This window comes from Ziziphus jujuba, chromosome 6 (genome assembly GCF_031755915.1).
Source record: "Ziziphus jujuba cultivar Dongzao chromosome 6, ASM3175591v1".
Lineage (NCBI taxonomy): Eukaryota > Viridiplantae > Streptophyta > Magnoliopsida > Rosales > Rhamnaceae > Ziziphus > Ziziphus jujuba.
The window spans coordinates 15,464,343-15,480,995 of record NC_083384.1 but is presented as its reverse complement, the minus strand read 5'-3'; the positions used below and the strand labels follow the sequence as shown (position 1 = coordinate 15,480,995).

At 33.1% G+C, this 16,653-nt stretch overlaps 1 long non-coding RNA gene across 1 annotated transcript; it reads left to right on the top strand.

Moving 5' to 3' along the window:
* The first annotated feature begins 8,075 nt into the window (after positions 1 to 8,075).
* Positions 8,076 to 9,554, top strand: LOC125421457 (uncharacterized). The gene is made up of 2 exons (XR_007239808.2): positions 8,076 to 8,600; positions 9,118 to 9,554. It is a non-coding gene; the product is annotated as an uncharacterized LOC125421457 (long non-coding RNA).
* The last annotated feature ends 7,099 nt before the right edge of the window (positions 9,555 to 16,653 follow it).

Sequence of the window (16,653 nt, the reverse complement as noted above, 5' to 3'; positions counted from 1 at the left end):
GCGGCTGGAGGGGGAGAATTGTAAAGTCCAGCCGCACTACCCACAGCCACCATTTTTGACACACCGACAGCCACCATTCTTGACACACCGACAGCTACCATTCTTGACAATACCGAAAATGGATTGATCAACAATTGTGAGCTAAGCTGTTGAAGATTGTGGCCATGCAACCGACCTTGTAAGCCTATAAATAGGCTCCTTCCCGTTGCATGCAAACCAAGCCAAGTGAGCAAAGCTCAATATTATCCCAAGTGAGGAATATTGAGAGAAAACTCCGAGAGAGAGAGTGTTTAAGTTCCAGAGAGAGCTTGAGAGAAGAGTGAGCAATTCCAGAGAGAATTGGAGAGTGTAGGGAGAGATTCCACATGAGAATCCAAGAGAGAAGTTTTTATTTTTGTATTCTATTTCAAAGAGAGTAATAGAATTCTTTTATTTTTCTTCTCATATTTCTTCTATAAAGTGGTCAGAGAACCACAACATATATATATAGTGAAAGGCCTTCAAGTTGTATGATAACAACACCAGAAAGCCTTGCTATTAGCACATATGTATGATTAAAAAAAAAAAAAAAAAAGATCAGAAGAAGAAGAACAAGGAAAGAGTATTGGCATTATTTTTGGGTTTTCAAAAACCATCTCTTCTTGTCTTACCAAGGAAAAAAAACAAAAAAAAAGAACTACATACCTAAAATGCTACCTCCAAAAAGCCTTATACATAGCAATGCATTTTCACATTAGAAGTAACTTGGTAATCACTACATCTTCTTTCCTTGCCTTTTTTCCATTTCATTCAGAACCAAGTATCCATGACCAACTCCATCATTTCTAATATAACTAATAAAGTTCAATAAAGAGTGAAAATTTACAAACTGAACACTATAAAAGCCAAAAAGAAACTAAATATCAAGCGCCAACAAAAACCAAGAAAAGTAAATTGCAAATACAGCTAGGGTTGGTAACTTAACACATTAAGCATTATCACCATAGCCCTCACTACCCTTCACTTTTTCTTCTCATAGATTTGATTTTCATCTTTTTGATAAGAAACATATCTTTTTAAAACTAACAATAAAAAGGAAATAAAAAGTTTTTGGAGCAGCCACTCAAAAGAGCAAACAGAACAAAGCTGAAAAATAAGTTTACACTGGGAATTCAAATAAACTAAGCGTTTTTTTTTTTCAATAATTCTATCAAAATTAATATATATATATATATATAGTCAATTTCAAATAAAATGTATTTTATTTTATTAAATTAATTTTTATCTTTAATAATTATTTAATCATATCAAATATTAAAATTTAAATTAAAAAAAATAATCAATTTAGTTATATATTAAAAAAAATAAATTATGCTCAAATTCAATAATTAATAAATATAATTTTTTTTTTAATATTTGATCGTATCAAAATAAATGATAAATATTTTGATAATTTCGTTTGATATCTCTAAAAATCATTCATGAAAATTATGCAGGCAAACAATAAGAAAAATTGAAAAACTATAGTTTTTTTTTGGGTATTATAAAAAGGATTTAAACGTTTTTGTAACATAAAGTCAATGATGTCGTCATGACTCATGTCCATGGAATGGTATAAAATATTCCACGTCGTGTACTTTTGAGTTTGAATCCGTTAAGCAACGCATGAATAAAAGAATATTCACAAAAAAACAAAAAAAGCATGAATAAAAGAAAAAGAATGGTAGGTGAAGCATATATTTAATTTCCAATATTATATATTTTTGTATTTTTGGGTAATATTAAATTCATTATATTCAAACAGTTGCACCTAGATCAAAGTTTCAACTATTTTTCCTTTTTGTTTTTTGCAATTGTACACTTTTTGAGTTCAAAAAGCCTGTTTGGTATAGATTTTTGAAAAGCCAAAGTAGTTTTTGAAGTTTAAAAATTACTTTAAAAATGTGAATAGTTTTCAAAAAATGCCCATAACCTCTGAAAACATTTTTAATGAAAATCGATGACTAGTGGCTTGGCTTCCTCCAAAAACACTTTTGCAAAAGCAAAAGAAAACTCAAAAACAGAATAAAAACTAAATCAAGTAAGGCCTGGAATAAGTGAAGCAAAAACAGAATAAAAAACTAAACCAAGCAAGGCCTAAATAAGTGAAGCAACGCAACATGTAGTTAGAAAAGGAAATAGATATGGTAAGTGAGGCATATATCCAATTTCCCAACATTGTATATATTTATATTTTATTTCAAAAGAAAAAAATTATACCTTCGACATCGTTATATATACATATATGTGTGTGTGTTAATACAATCACTAATAATAAAATACTACAAAAAAGCAATGATAAAAAAAAAAATGGAAAAAAAGAAAAAAAAGAAAAATAATGAATTATACACATATGGGCATGTGGGCAAAATACATAATGAAAAGCTTCTCCTCCGTAACTTAAATGTACACACACACGCGCGCGGGGTGACAGTGATCAATGTATCTTAAATTATATATGATTCAATATTTTACATTTTAAACAATTTTTTTTTCTTTTCTTTTTGATATGGTGCATCTTGAATTTTACTTTTCTTTACATCATTCTCATATTTTTTTTGGTTAACTTTTTAATAGACGTATCACATACTTGGCATATGGGACAGAAAATAAAGATACAAAATATAATTTCCTATAGTTTAAAATGTAAAATACAAAAACTTTTAAATAAAAAATAATTAAAATATAAAAATATTGAATAATATTATTAGCTTTTAAAGAAGTTTGTAAAAAAATTTAAAAAATTATTTTTCAAAATAAAATTAAGAACCTTTACATATAATAGATATTCTAAATAAATAAATAAAGACAAACAAAAAATTTGCACGTGTTAATTTTTTTTTTTTTTTGAAAAAGTAAAAGTTTTATAACAACAAATATATAGAAAAAAAATTTTTAAGTACCTTTTCCTAAATAATAAATATAAATGAAAAAAGTACATGAAATAAATAAAATAATATATATTATGATACTAATTTTCCATCTATTTTAGATTTTATAAATACTTTATCATTTTTTAAGGGTCTTTATTTATTTATTTATTTTTTATAATTTAGAATCTTTATAATATGTGTAAGTTATTATTTAAATTTTATAAAAATAAAATAAATATCCAAGAAAACATAAAGATCAATAAAATTTTAAAAAAGTATTAAAAAATAATTTTTTGGGAAAAATAAAATTTATAAAAAATACATATTAGAAAAATCTTAAAAGTAATTTTCAAAAAAAATAATATAAACATAAAATTACGTGTAAGATAACATATTTTATAAAAATATTCTTTCAAAGTTTTATTTTAGACTTTATTAATACTTGATTACTTCTTTCTTATAAGTCTTCAATTTTTTTTTTGCTCTCTATAATATTTACATTTTTTAAAATTTTCAAAAATTACATTTGTATTCCTTTAAAACATAACTAATTTATTATTCTTATAATAATTTTCATTATTGAAAAAAATGTATTGATTTTTCATTAATATTTTATTTGAAATTTTTTATATTTTGCATCTTAAAATTTTATAAAATTGCACTTCCACCTTATTTTTTTTGTCCCACGTGCTAAGTATGTGACAGGTATGTTAAAAAATTAACAAAAAATAGAAAAAGGATGCAAGGTGTTAAAAAAAGTAAAATTCTAAATGTAAAATGCCAAAAAAAAAAATTCAGAATATTGTCAAACTATGTATTACACCCAAAAAAAAAAAAAAAAAAAAAGTATCAATTCATTTTATGGACATGTGATGCAAGCTAATGAATTGGGCCTGATGAAGGCCAGAGGCCCAGAAGGATTTTTGGGAAAACCATTGATGTGAATCGTGATGCAGCTGATGACCCACGCTTGCAATGATATCCATAACCTTATATAAGTTTTAGGATCCGTTTGGTCTTATGGATTGTATTAATCTGTAATATATTAGCTTGTTGTATAGTCTATATTATATTAGTTTGTACTATATTGTATAGTATTTGGTTTAGTCTGTACAATAAATCTATAATTGATATATAATATTAATCATTTAAAAAAATTAATATCAAGTAACAAAAGTAAACAAAATTGATTTTGTATTATAATTTACCATTTATTCAAATAACTATATTATTCATAATATCGATTGTGTATTTATTATTATTTTTTTGGGAAAATTATTATTATTATTATGATCATTCGTAAATAATAAAAATATTATCTAAAAGTGTTATAATATTAAGTTTTTTTAAAAATTACCTTTTACAAAATTATCGTACACATAATAGTTATGTGTGTGTATATATATATATATATATACATAAAACAAAAAGTAAAAAAGAAAAAAAAAAACCAGAAAGCTTTCCCAACAAAAATATGTTTAATATTAAAGAGAAAAAATATTGTTTTGAATTAAAATAATCCCAATGCTTTCCCAGTGCTTAACACTTGCCAACATTGTTTTGCATTAAAATAATACTATACAGAATTTTATGTTTGGCACCAAACATGCCGTCAATTCATTCGGCTGTTTGGTAAAATAATTTTTATAAATTAATTTTGTAAAATAAAAATAATAAATTATATTTCAAATTTTTAAAATTTAAAAATATATCTAATAATATATTTAAAAATATTTTATGAGAATGAAAATGGTAAAATAATGTTAGATAAATGTAAATAATGTTAGATAAATGTTTCATATATGATGTATGTATATGGGAAAAAATCTTTATTATTGAAAATTGTAAATTGTCCATATTTGTGGATGCTTAGATATTAAATATAATATATAAATATCAACATAAAATAAATATTTTTGATTTACAATGATAAAATTTGTTTGATTGCTTCAACATATGCGTTTCAAAATTTTGTGATACTAGTAAAATATTTCTGGATGTTTTATAAATTTAATTATATTTCAAATAATTTTCAACCATTTTCAAATCTTATATTTCAACAATTGCTACCAAAAGCATTTTTTTAAAATTATTTTTCAATTTATAAAATAAAAACATTTTGTAAAACAGTAAAAACAGACCCTAAGAAACCAAAACAAAAATAAAGATGTATGGTTGCTAATCTGATAGAGGCCCAAAATATCAAATACAAACTTTCTTTATTCTGAGTTTGGGTATCACTTGGTTGTTTTGTGTGGAGCTTGAGTTAGGATACTCTAGATCATGTAGAGTTTTAAAAGTTTATCTGGTTACAAATACAACAATTCCACAACAACAATTGAAGAACAAAAATGTGGAAATTCAATAGCAAAGTGAAATACCCTATAAATAAAAAAGAGATTAAAGGAGCAAAAACTAATTAATAGGTTCTGAGTAGCATTTCTAACATCCTATTAATGATTTATTTTCCATGGCTAAAGAAGAAATATTTTTTATGAAGAGAAATGAGTATTTATACCATGAAAGCATGTTGAAGAAAGGTGTTCAAATGTATGAAATACGAGAAAAGTTGGTGAGTCAAAGAGAGAAAAGTTTTGAGAGGCCAAAGTCTAGAGAATTCTCCCTCTCAAAAGTATTCATTGATGAGAAAGTGTTGTTCTTTAAACAGGAAAATCCCTAAATCTTGCTCTCTCAAATAATCCGGCAAACTTTTATCAAATCTTTTCTTTTACAAAACATATCATGAGTAACTCGTGGACAAAAAATATGGTATTTCCTTTTGATAATGCTTACTGGTTAACTCTCAAGTAAGAGAAAAAATGTGACTTAACTCAAAATTTAACTCTCAAGTAAGAGAAAAAAAGTGATTTAACTCAAAATAACAAGACTAAACTCATAGTACTATTATTGCTGTATTATGTTGGAGTAAATAAAATGTGGATTGAAAACATACATAATTAAATTCCATTTAATATTAACAATTAATTTGTAAAAGTACTAACCTCCAAACGAAATTATTAATAAAACTAAATCTGCAATCATGCAAAATAGAAACACGTTATAGTAGTGTCAATAATAGATAAATTGCTGTCAAATCCCTCTCTGATTGATTTAAATGATCTCTTAAAACTCTAACATAAATACGGAGTGTATTTTTCTTACTTGCACTAACAACAAAATCTCATTCTTTTAAAGACTAAAGTCACGTGTAAGTTAAATGACTTACAATTAATTTTAATATACACTAAAATAATAATTTAATAATAAATATAATAATAGTAATAATAAAAATGGATAAGTCAAATGGGCCTCTAAAATGAGCTGGTCTTCCAACTCAATGGATCAACTGAAGTATTATGGAAAGTATGTGCTCAATGAACCTATTACACAATTCATTAAATAAGTTTGTTCCATTAGTGACACAAATGAACCTTATAAGTGGGTTAGGTTATACCAAGTTCACACAATATTTGTATATATCTAACATATTACCCGAAGGAAAGAAGAAACTTTAAGAGAGAGTTTGGTTTTATACATAAGAGAGAGAGAGAGAGAGAATCATATACTCGGATATTATACATAAGAGAGTTGGTATAAGATTCAGCGGAAATGTTGGTTCTATTCAATTGAGCTGAAAATTCCTGTCAATGCTATTCTCTATTGTAAATTTTAACTAAAGCATAATCTTCTATATCGTAAAATTCTTGGTTTGGAAGTGGCGGGGAAAAATGGGAAGTCAATGGCTTTAAGTAGCTGTGATGTTGTAGTTTCGTGAGGGTTTTACCTCATTTATTTTATTTTTTACCTCGTTTATTTTATTTTATTTTTTGTTTACATTGTTGCTAATTATTTAGGCGAATTCTGTTGAAAGAAAGCATAGTTGTAGATTTGAATTTGGTTTCTTTATTAATGTTTCTGAGTAGAAGGTGTGTGGGGTTCAAATGGGGCAGTCTTTAATGTGAGAAAATAAATTATCCTACTTAAATTTATGTGATTTTGGTTTCATCTAGCAGTTTGCAAGATTTGAATACGAGCAATACACAACTTCTTATTTTTGATAAAATGCAATAACACTACTACCTTTGATCTTCTTTTTATATACTTTCTCAGTTATGGGATTTTTTCTTCTCCCAGTTAGCCCTTTTTTTTTTCTTTTTTTTTTTTTTTTCCCTTCTCTCTCTCAGTTATTGGAGGAGCCATTTTCCCACCATCTACTAAGCAGATTTTCTTGCAGTGGATTTTCTGAATTTTCTGGGATGCTAATTGGCATCAACATGGTCTTCTTGCAAACCTGTTGTCCAAATGGATGGGGTGATTGGAATGTTAAAAATAATAAAAAAATAATAATAAAAAAAAGGGACATAACAAGCTGCAATTTTGGGATAGTTGCAAATATGGATCAACTTGTGGGGGATAACCAAATAATAGATAAATGATATAAGAATTGAGAGAAACAAATGGATTTTCATTAGATAAAGTGTTACAATTTGGACTGACCAGGCTTGTTAGAAACCTCGTAGTATCTGGTTTGAAATAAAATTGGCTAACAATTCATTCTATTGAGATATAAATACAGTGAGATATGTGTGCGTTCCAAATGGTCTTTAGCTTTTAGAGCATGCCAACCAAAGCATCTGTAAAGTTTAGTTCCATACGCAATCAACAGAAATTCCATGAATCCATTGTTGGAGAAGTTGCTAATTGTCTGTTGGAAGTTTGCTGTATACTTATACAGTATGTCGGTAACACAGTTTTAAGTGATTTTTATATCTTTATTTATTTTGGTAATAGTTTATCTATTTATTTTTGCTAAAACGGTTCTAGGTGATTTTGATGGACAATACAGTTGTAAGTGAAAAAAAAAAAAAAATCAATTAATCAAAAAAAGGCAAAAAAATTAAAAAAAAAAAAAAGGAAAGGAGAAAAAACCAAATTCAGGTTTCTTTGCCGTCTAAATTTACTTTCTTGGTCTATGTTTTTAGTTGCCAAGTTGTGCTTTGTTTTATCCACATTCCAAATGAAATCTTATCATTTTGGATGGGCTGTTGCTCTCAAATTTTTAATTTTTTAATTAAAAAAAAATATGATAGTGACCTGGCTTTTTAAAACACATGGTAGTAAGAGATTGGATCGGTGGTATATAATCCTACTTCTGGTTCAATAGTAAATGGGCCTAACCATGGATGAAAATGTCCACAATATTTCGATGATATTATCAGAAAATTTCTATTTCCGACTTCGAAAACGGGGGCAAAGAAAAATCTTCCATGGTATCCGGGATATTGTCAAAGATATTCATAAATATTGGTGATATCATCAATACCAGTAAATATAGGCTGTGAGATAGTCAAGAACTGACGAGATTTACCGATAATATCGTCAATTTATCGTGGATACCTAGTGAAGAGATGATGAGAAACCCTTAGGGTGTGTTTGGTTCATGGCATTGGCCAGGATAGGATGGGATTGTGTCCCAAGCATGATGTTTGGTTTGCCATTTTGAGTTCAGGACAACTTAACCTAAACAGTGATTTTATCCCATTCGATTGGGACTCATGTGACCCGTCTCCCCCCCGGATCATTTTTGTCCCAAACTCACCGAAGCAGCTCTACTCTCTCTCATAATGTCTCTCGCCGAAGCAGCTCCTCACCGGATCGCGTCTCTCTCTCGCCGGACGTCTGCATCTCTCCCAGGCACAAACACGGCCGGTGAGTATTATTCTTACTCTATCCTCTATCTCTGCATCTCATGATTCTTACTCTATCCTCCATCTCTGCATCTCTGCATCTCTTCCAGCCGTTTCTTGACCTTCTTCTCCTTCTTCCTTCCGTTTCGTGACCTTTCTTCTCCTTCGATCAACTTCAATAAAATGAAATCCGATTGTTAGTCGATCTAGAAAACTTAGGGCTTTGATTTGGGCAGTTTTTTTTTTCTTACAGTTTGGGCATTCTTCTTCTTCTAACGCTTTTCATTGCTTTTCTGCTTCTCCATTTTATGCTTTCTCTCTCTTTATATATACATAGATATGTATGTATGTGTTGGCATGTGTGAATGCATTTTGATCTGAAATTTGTTCGTTTTGATGTTGAAGTATGTATATTGAATCTAGGTATTTGAGTATGTTTGATTGGGTTGCTTGAAATTTGTTCATTTTGATGTTGAAGTATGTTTGATTGTGCAAATTAGCCTTTACTGCCATTGTCATTTCTTTCTTTTCTGTTGAAGTACCAAAAAAAAAAAAAAAATGAAGAAAAGGGAGAAACAGAGAAGATGTGGTGGAGGTTCATGAGATTGATGATAGCGAAAAACAGAGAAGATGCTGTTGAGTATGATGAAGATGATGATGATGGTGATGAAGACAATAATGAGGATGAAGAGGTTGACAATGATGAGGGGGATTTTGCTGAATCTGAGAGCACAGGGAGGTTGACAAGCACTGAAGGAAAAAATTGATGGCCATGAACAAGGAGAGGATGATCGAGATGAAGATGATAATGGTAGCTTTATTTTAGACCTACTAGCTATAAGCTAATGTGGATGCAACATCCATTTATGAATATTTTTTTTCAAACACTTGCTTTATCAATGATTTCATACAATGCCTTTGATTTGATATGTTGATTTCTTTAACTGTTTGAGGTAATGAATATACATTTGTGAGATTTTGATGCTTTTTTTAAAATTTTTTTTAATATTTGTAGTTAATATTTGTTAGGGGGATTCTATTTATTTGCAAATTCGATTAAAGATGATGCTAAAGCACTAGCAAGGTGTTGTTGTGTAAGAGAGAATAAGTTGTGCCATTCTTTGGTGCTTCTAATTAGTGAGGAGGATCCTTGAGAAGCTAAGAACTTTATGCCACTGTTGGGGCTCGGTTGAGAAGTGCTAAGGGATGCTCCATGAGAAAGAAGTTAAAAAGGACTTGAAATATAGAACTCTGTCGAATAAAATGTCATCTAAGGTCCTTCTTCCACACTGTATTTTTCATTTCTACTTTCGTTTTAAGCAAGCAGTGCCGTAGCTGAGTTTTCTGATATTATGTAATCTTGATCAATAGGCAGGCACTAACTTGATTACTTTTTAGTTATAGATGAATCAATTTTTGCCAAATTTAAATCAGACTTTACATGCTGAAGCACTTGAACCAATTCCTTAATGTTTAGTATAACATTGTATGATCATATAGTTTATACCTTGAGAGAAGATCAAATGTAGCCTTTTGTGGAATAACATGAGCTCCTACACATACAACACTGAAGTTTGAAGACCAGGGGAAAAAAATAAATAAAAAAGATCATCAAAAAGTATTAGCATTGCTTTGTTATCCCCTTCGCCGAATAAGCACCCCCTTCCTCCCTCAGTTTGTAATCCAACTTAATTAAATATGAACAAGCTTTTAATTGGATAAATATAAGTTTGTGGGTGAAAAAAAAATTACAATTCTGTAAATATAAATATATAATATTTATAATTCTAGTTATATATGAAATTAGTTTTTTTTTTATTTTTAGTTAATTGTTATTTATGAAATATTATGTTATAATTTAATTTTAATTTATATTAATAAATTTAGGGGTTGTAAAATATATTAATATAATTTGTGGCTGTAAAAAAGTATTAAAATATTGTATGCAAATATAAATATACAAATTTACAATTAATATTAAATATAATGTTTTTTTATAAATATAAAAAATATCATTTAATTTTTTCACTTTTAAAAATAATTATTTTAAATAATTATAAAATAGTTTAATCCAGTCCAATCTGCAACAAACATGGAACAACTAGTCCACCATTCAGTCCGGATCTATACCAAACATAAGACTAGACTATTATATCCTGTCCGATCCGATCCGATCCAAACCTGTCCTGTCCGATCCGAACCTATCCTGTATACCAAACGCACCCTTAAGGGATGATAGATGCTTGAGCCGTTGGGTTAGGTCCCTTTTGGATGGGGCTCAGTTAATATAAACATGTTGAGTCGCTTAAAAATTAATAGTCTTTTTCCTCAATATAAAAAGTTTTTTTTTTCTCTGATAAAAAAAATAAAAACCTTTCTTAAATAAATAAAAATTGAATAAATATGGGCAACATTTAAAAACAAAAATGGCCCAAACTTAAGAAAAATTAATAATAAAAAAATTATTTCAAAAAAGTAATAAATGCTAAATAAATCTTGCATGTATTTACACATAATAAATATAAAATTATTTACTTACGAAACCATCATTTTTATAGATGTGCTTGAAAATTTTATCCATAAATACTCAACTAACGTTATAAATAAATTTTTATCCAAAAAAATAATATAAATAATTTAAGTTATGATAATAATCGGTGATAAAAAATATCGGTATCAATGAAAATATTGAGAGTATAATTTTATAAAAATATAGAAGAAAAAATTAATATCAATGAAAATGTTTATAAAATTATAGAAATTATAAATATTTAATTTAAAATATAAATTTTGATATATAAAATAATTAATATAATAAAATAATATAAAAATATAATAATTATAGTATAATGATAATAAAATAGCTCATAAATATTAAAAATTTTTGTAAATAAAAAAAATACGATGTTTTTAGCACCAAAAATATAATTTTTGTTTGATAAATTTAAATAAAGACTATAAATGTGAATTGTACAAACATTTTAACTTTTTAAGAAGTCAAAACACAATCAATTCACAAGCCCAAAACTTTATGATTAAGTGGAAGCCCATACATTTTTTAGTATGGCCCAAATCCAGCAGCACCAATGTTTTCTTCTTCATCTCTTATTTTCGGCAGCCACATGCAAAAGTTTTGCATATTTCGTTTCATTGGCAACGATAAATTTTGAAAATATTGTTGTATTTCGCCTATTTGACTCTCTATTCCTGCCGATATTAACAGTATCACTGATTATCATGCATTTCGTCAACAAAATCTACGACACCGGAAATGATTTTCATTACCCCCATCATCTAGGGATGGCAATTTATCCCACACACTTCGAAAATAGCGGTGCACCGCCCTTAATGGAGTGGTTTTTCTCCCAAAAATTGGAGTGATGGGACGGGCTTGGGGCATTAGATGAAAAATCGATTCGGGACCGAGTCGGGCCCGGAGAATAAATACCCCAGCCCGAACCCGACCCGGTATATATATATTTAATTAATTTATTTTTATTTTTATTTTTTTTATCATTCCCAATTTTTTATTAACAAAGCAACCCTACCCTATAACCCTTCATTTCTTTTTTTTTTTTTTGTCCCGACACATACTGCTACGATGTCAGGACCCGTCCAGAATTCCTTCCCCGGAACCCTAGACAGCCCTGATCCCAGGGAAATACCACCGAACCTTCCAACGGAAAATCCGGCAGCACCTCCCCTAAGGGATTTACTTACCACAAATTTACCTGCACTGAAAACACACTTCAAAAATATCCCCTTATTCCTCCCACAAACTACAAATTGGTTCCACAAATTGCAGTACTTAAAAAAAATAAATACAGTAATCCAGTGCAAAATAAATACAACAAGAGTGAAAGAAATATTACAACTGCAATAAAAGAATAACAGGGTACTGCCGAACTAAAACAGCGAGGAAGATCAAGTCCGCTCCGAGTGAACACCGACAACCTGGTACCTAGAGGAACGGAATTTAAGAGTGTGAGATGCTAATCATCTCAGTGAGCGACCCTACTACTATACCATATATTATCACAGTAATAAGTATAAATAATAATTATTTGGAAATAATAATATTTTCTCTCAAAACCCTTACAATTCTCTCAGTTGGAAAGGTTCCCCTTTTAAAACAATTTCACAAAAACCCTTTATCCATATGCCCCGAAAACCAAGACATCAATTAAATACCAGAAGCGGTAACAATTATATTTTTAATTCCAATTCAGTTTCCAAACATTTTATTTTTAAAACACAGTTCTGAAAATCATTTGATGCACCCACTATATACCAGTGGCGCCAACAGTACCCAGCGTCCCAAGGTACCGCCAGACAGGAGGTTATAGAGAGAAACCGGCATACGGTCGCGTGGCGTCCCACAGCGCCGCTGCTAACCTGGTGTCCCGGCCAAAGGGGGGTGGCCGCCCTCTCCGATGGCATCCACAGGACACCCTCATAATATCAACCGCGCGCTACTCACACCCACCTGCGCGCTAATCACATCACCTGCGCGCTAATCACACCCACCTGCGCGCTAATCACAACCGTGTGCACACTAACCATATCACATATACCATATCACATAATCAGAACACCAGTACGTGCACGGTGCATCTAAAAATCATAAAATCCACAATTTAAATTATAAAACAAATTTCACATTTTTCATAAGCATAGCGGGCATAATCCATCCGCTTGAACCGGGAATTTTCCCACAATTTCTTTGTAATCAATGCCATAAATTCCATGATTTTCAAATCCACCAACTCCCAAATCCATCAATTCAAATATCCACATTTTTTCCAAGCATAAATAATTTCTCGAAATATCATAATCAAATCCCATAATATTTTATGGGCATATTTCATAAAAATTGAAATCACCAACATAACCAAATATTTTCCTTGAAATATTTGAAAATCGAATCGTGCCCAATTTACCATTAAAACCACACCAATTTCAAAATCCTCAAAACCATAAAATAATTCCACATGGCATAAATTGATGAAATACACATTTTCTTAAATCCGATAAATTCACAAATAATTCCACAATAATTCAAATAAATATTTGGCACATAGAAATTAAATTCCAAATATTTAAATCACACATTATATATTCACCAATTAAATTCCCAAAATTAATTTGAAGGTGGGTCACTCACCTTGTGCACGTATCTCAATCAAGATCCTCCGTAGGATTGACTCCGCTACTTGCACGTGCACCTAAAACATCCACAGTACCAAAACCACAAATATTAATATTTTATTCGGGTAATCCCTAAATGGGTACCCGGGGAGCGAACACCAAACGATAACTAAAATTTACGAATTATATACCGAATCGAAGCTCGAGTGATGCTAATCACAGATCCGGTCTTAATTTCCGATGATCGTACCCGACGGGGTCGGAATTTTATCGGGAAGCTTTTCGGGTTTCGGCTCCGCAATTCTCCCAAACCGTCGCGAATTGGTGGAAACGGAAGTCGGATTTGGGTTCAGGAGGTCGAACACTGCGGACTGGAGCTGGCCGGAATTTTCGGGGTACTCGCCGGAACAGTGATTTCCGGCGGCCGCCACGTCACCGGCAACCGTCGCCGGAACAGTAATTTCCGACGGTGGCCGTTTGCTGTGAAATTTTGCAGATTTGTAGATCGTGAGGAGAGCAATCCAACGGGACCGACGGTGAGCAAAACGGAGGTCGGACGGCGGAGAAATCACCGTTTGAAGATTTTCGACCCCTCGCCGGAAAACGCTCCGATCCCGGCGCGTCGGTGGTCCGATGGCCGTGATTTTTGGTGGGTAGGCCGGACTTGAGGAGAGGATGCTGGGTGTATGGCGCGTGTACTGTACATCGGCCGGAATAGTGCCGATTCGCGGTGGCCGGCGGTGGAGGGGAAAAATCGCCGCCAAACTTCGGACGTCCGATCCGGGCGCGTCCGGCGGCCGTTCGCCGTGAAATTTGGAGGTTTTGCCGGAAATGAGGTGGGCAATCTGGCTGGCCGGCGCGTGTACAGTAACTAGGCCGGAAAAACGTGAAAATGGCCGGCGGCCGGCGGGTCCTCTCTCTCTCTTTCTCTCTCCTCTCTCTCTTTCTCTCTCTTCTCTCTCTTTCTCTCTCTTCCCCGAGAGTTTTTCAAAATTAAAACCCTGCGTGACACTGTTCATGCCACGTGGACCAATCAGAAACTGACACGTGGCGTTTCACTGTTCACCGACCCAAAAAAAATATTAAAATAATACGGTATCCGGTAAACTTCAAACGTCCATAACTTTTTAACCGGATGTCCGTTTTGAGCGTGCCGCTAGTCTGTGAACTCGTATCGACGAGCACTTCACAACCATGCATGAGTCAAAGCTCAATTCCCCATAAAAAAAAAAGTCAACTCCGGCACCCCTTGGACAGTTTGGACCGCAACTTGTTTCGTCCATAACTTTCAAACCGTAGCTCCGTTTTCGACGTGCTACCAGTCTACGAACTCGTGGCATCGTGCACTTCGCCACGGTGCCCTAGTCATCTTGAAATTCCCACCGAGTCTAAAAGTCAACTTTTGACCCTCTTCGGTCAACGGTCAACGGTCAACCTCGATCAACGTGCACGGATTCCGGTGCGATTTGGGACGGGGTGTTACAGCCTTCCCCCCTTACAAAAATTTCGTCCTCGAAATTTCCACGCGTCACTGGAACAAACAAGGGTTCTGATCACGCACCTGCGCTTCGGGCTCCCATGTCGCTTCCTCGACTAAGTAGTTCCTTGCCAACTAATCCATGCCCAACACTACTTCAAGTCCGGATAGATCCAACAGGATCAGGTCTGCTTCCATCACTTGATCTGTGAAATCGTCGGGCGTAGTCCTGGCTCCCTGCTGCGTCATAGCAAACACCCGACCTTGACTTGTCTGTTGGGGTCTCCTTCCTCTACCTCGACTCGATCCTGCAGACGGCTGGACTGATCCCGAAGAAACTTCTACTGGCTGACTCCCCTGGGAACTCTGTCCTGGAAATATCCCCGTATGCTGTGTCCGTCGACCTGCTTCTAGCACACTGCTGCTACCATAAGGGCAATCCCTCCTTATGTGGCCTGGCTGCCCACACCGAAAGCATAAACCATCCATCTGACACTGCCCAGAATGATTCCCCCTACAAAGTGGACAAATCCGCGGAGAACTAATGCGTGACTGCTGATACGAGCTTGTATCCACACTGATCGAATGGCGAGCTGGCTGGGGCATACGATAACTATCTCTCCTCTGGAATCTGCCTCGTGGGCTTAACCCATCACTGTCTGAGCCTGAGCTATGGCCTTTCTTAGCTGCCCCCTGTCGAGGTACTCCGCTATACGAACCTTCGAAAGATCTGCGCCTTGAGGGTCTGTGTATCTCCTCCTGTCTCTCTAGCTCGAGCGCTGCATCCCTGGCGGACTGATAGGTGGGATGTACTGATCCGGAAAGGGTGTAGCCGATGCTCTCTTTCAATCCGTCTATGAACCTCACCTTCTTCGTGTGATCGTCGGGAATCAGGTGCATGCAGAATTCTGATAGTTCTCGGAATCTCCTCTCGTACTCGATCACTGTCATGTTCCTCTGTCGCAGTTCCTCGAACTCTCTCCTTCTTGCTTCACGGTAGGCAGGAGGACAAAACTCTATCAATGGCAGTTGTTCATCCCAGCTACCACGAAACTGCATAATGCAAGACCTTAGCAGGTCTTCTAAACTTCTCTCTTTATACCAATCCACCAATAATACTTAACAAGCGTCCGGTACATCTTGGTACTCCCAGGATGCATCGCATACATCGAGCTGTGCGCCTCCTCTAAAATCTCCTTCTTGAGTCCTGGGATATCCGGAACGCAAAGTCGTCCTTTATACACGAGGGCTCCATCCCTCCTTATGGAAAATTCCGGATCAAGACCTTCTTGTACCTTGCCCTTAATTGTCCTCAACTTAGGATCTTCCATTTGGGTCTCTACTATACGATCCACCAACACCGGTCGTACCTGGAAGCTAGCCATAAGAACTCCTGAAGGGTGCATATGCATTAACACCCCCATCTTCTTCAACTCCACCATGAGAGGTA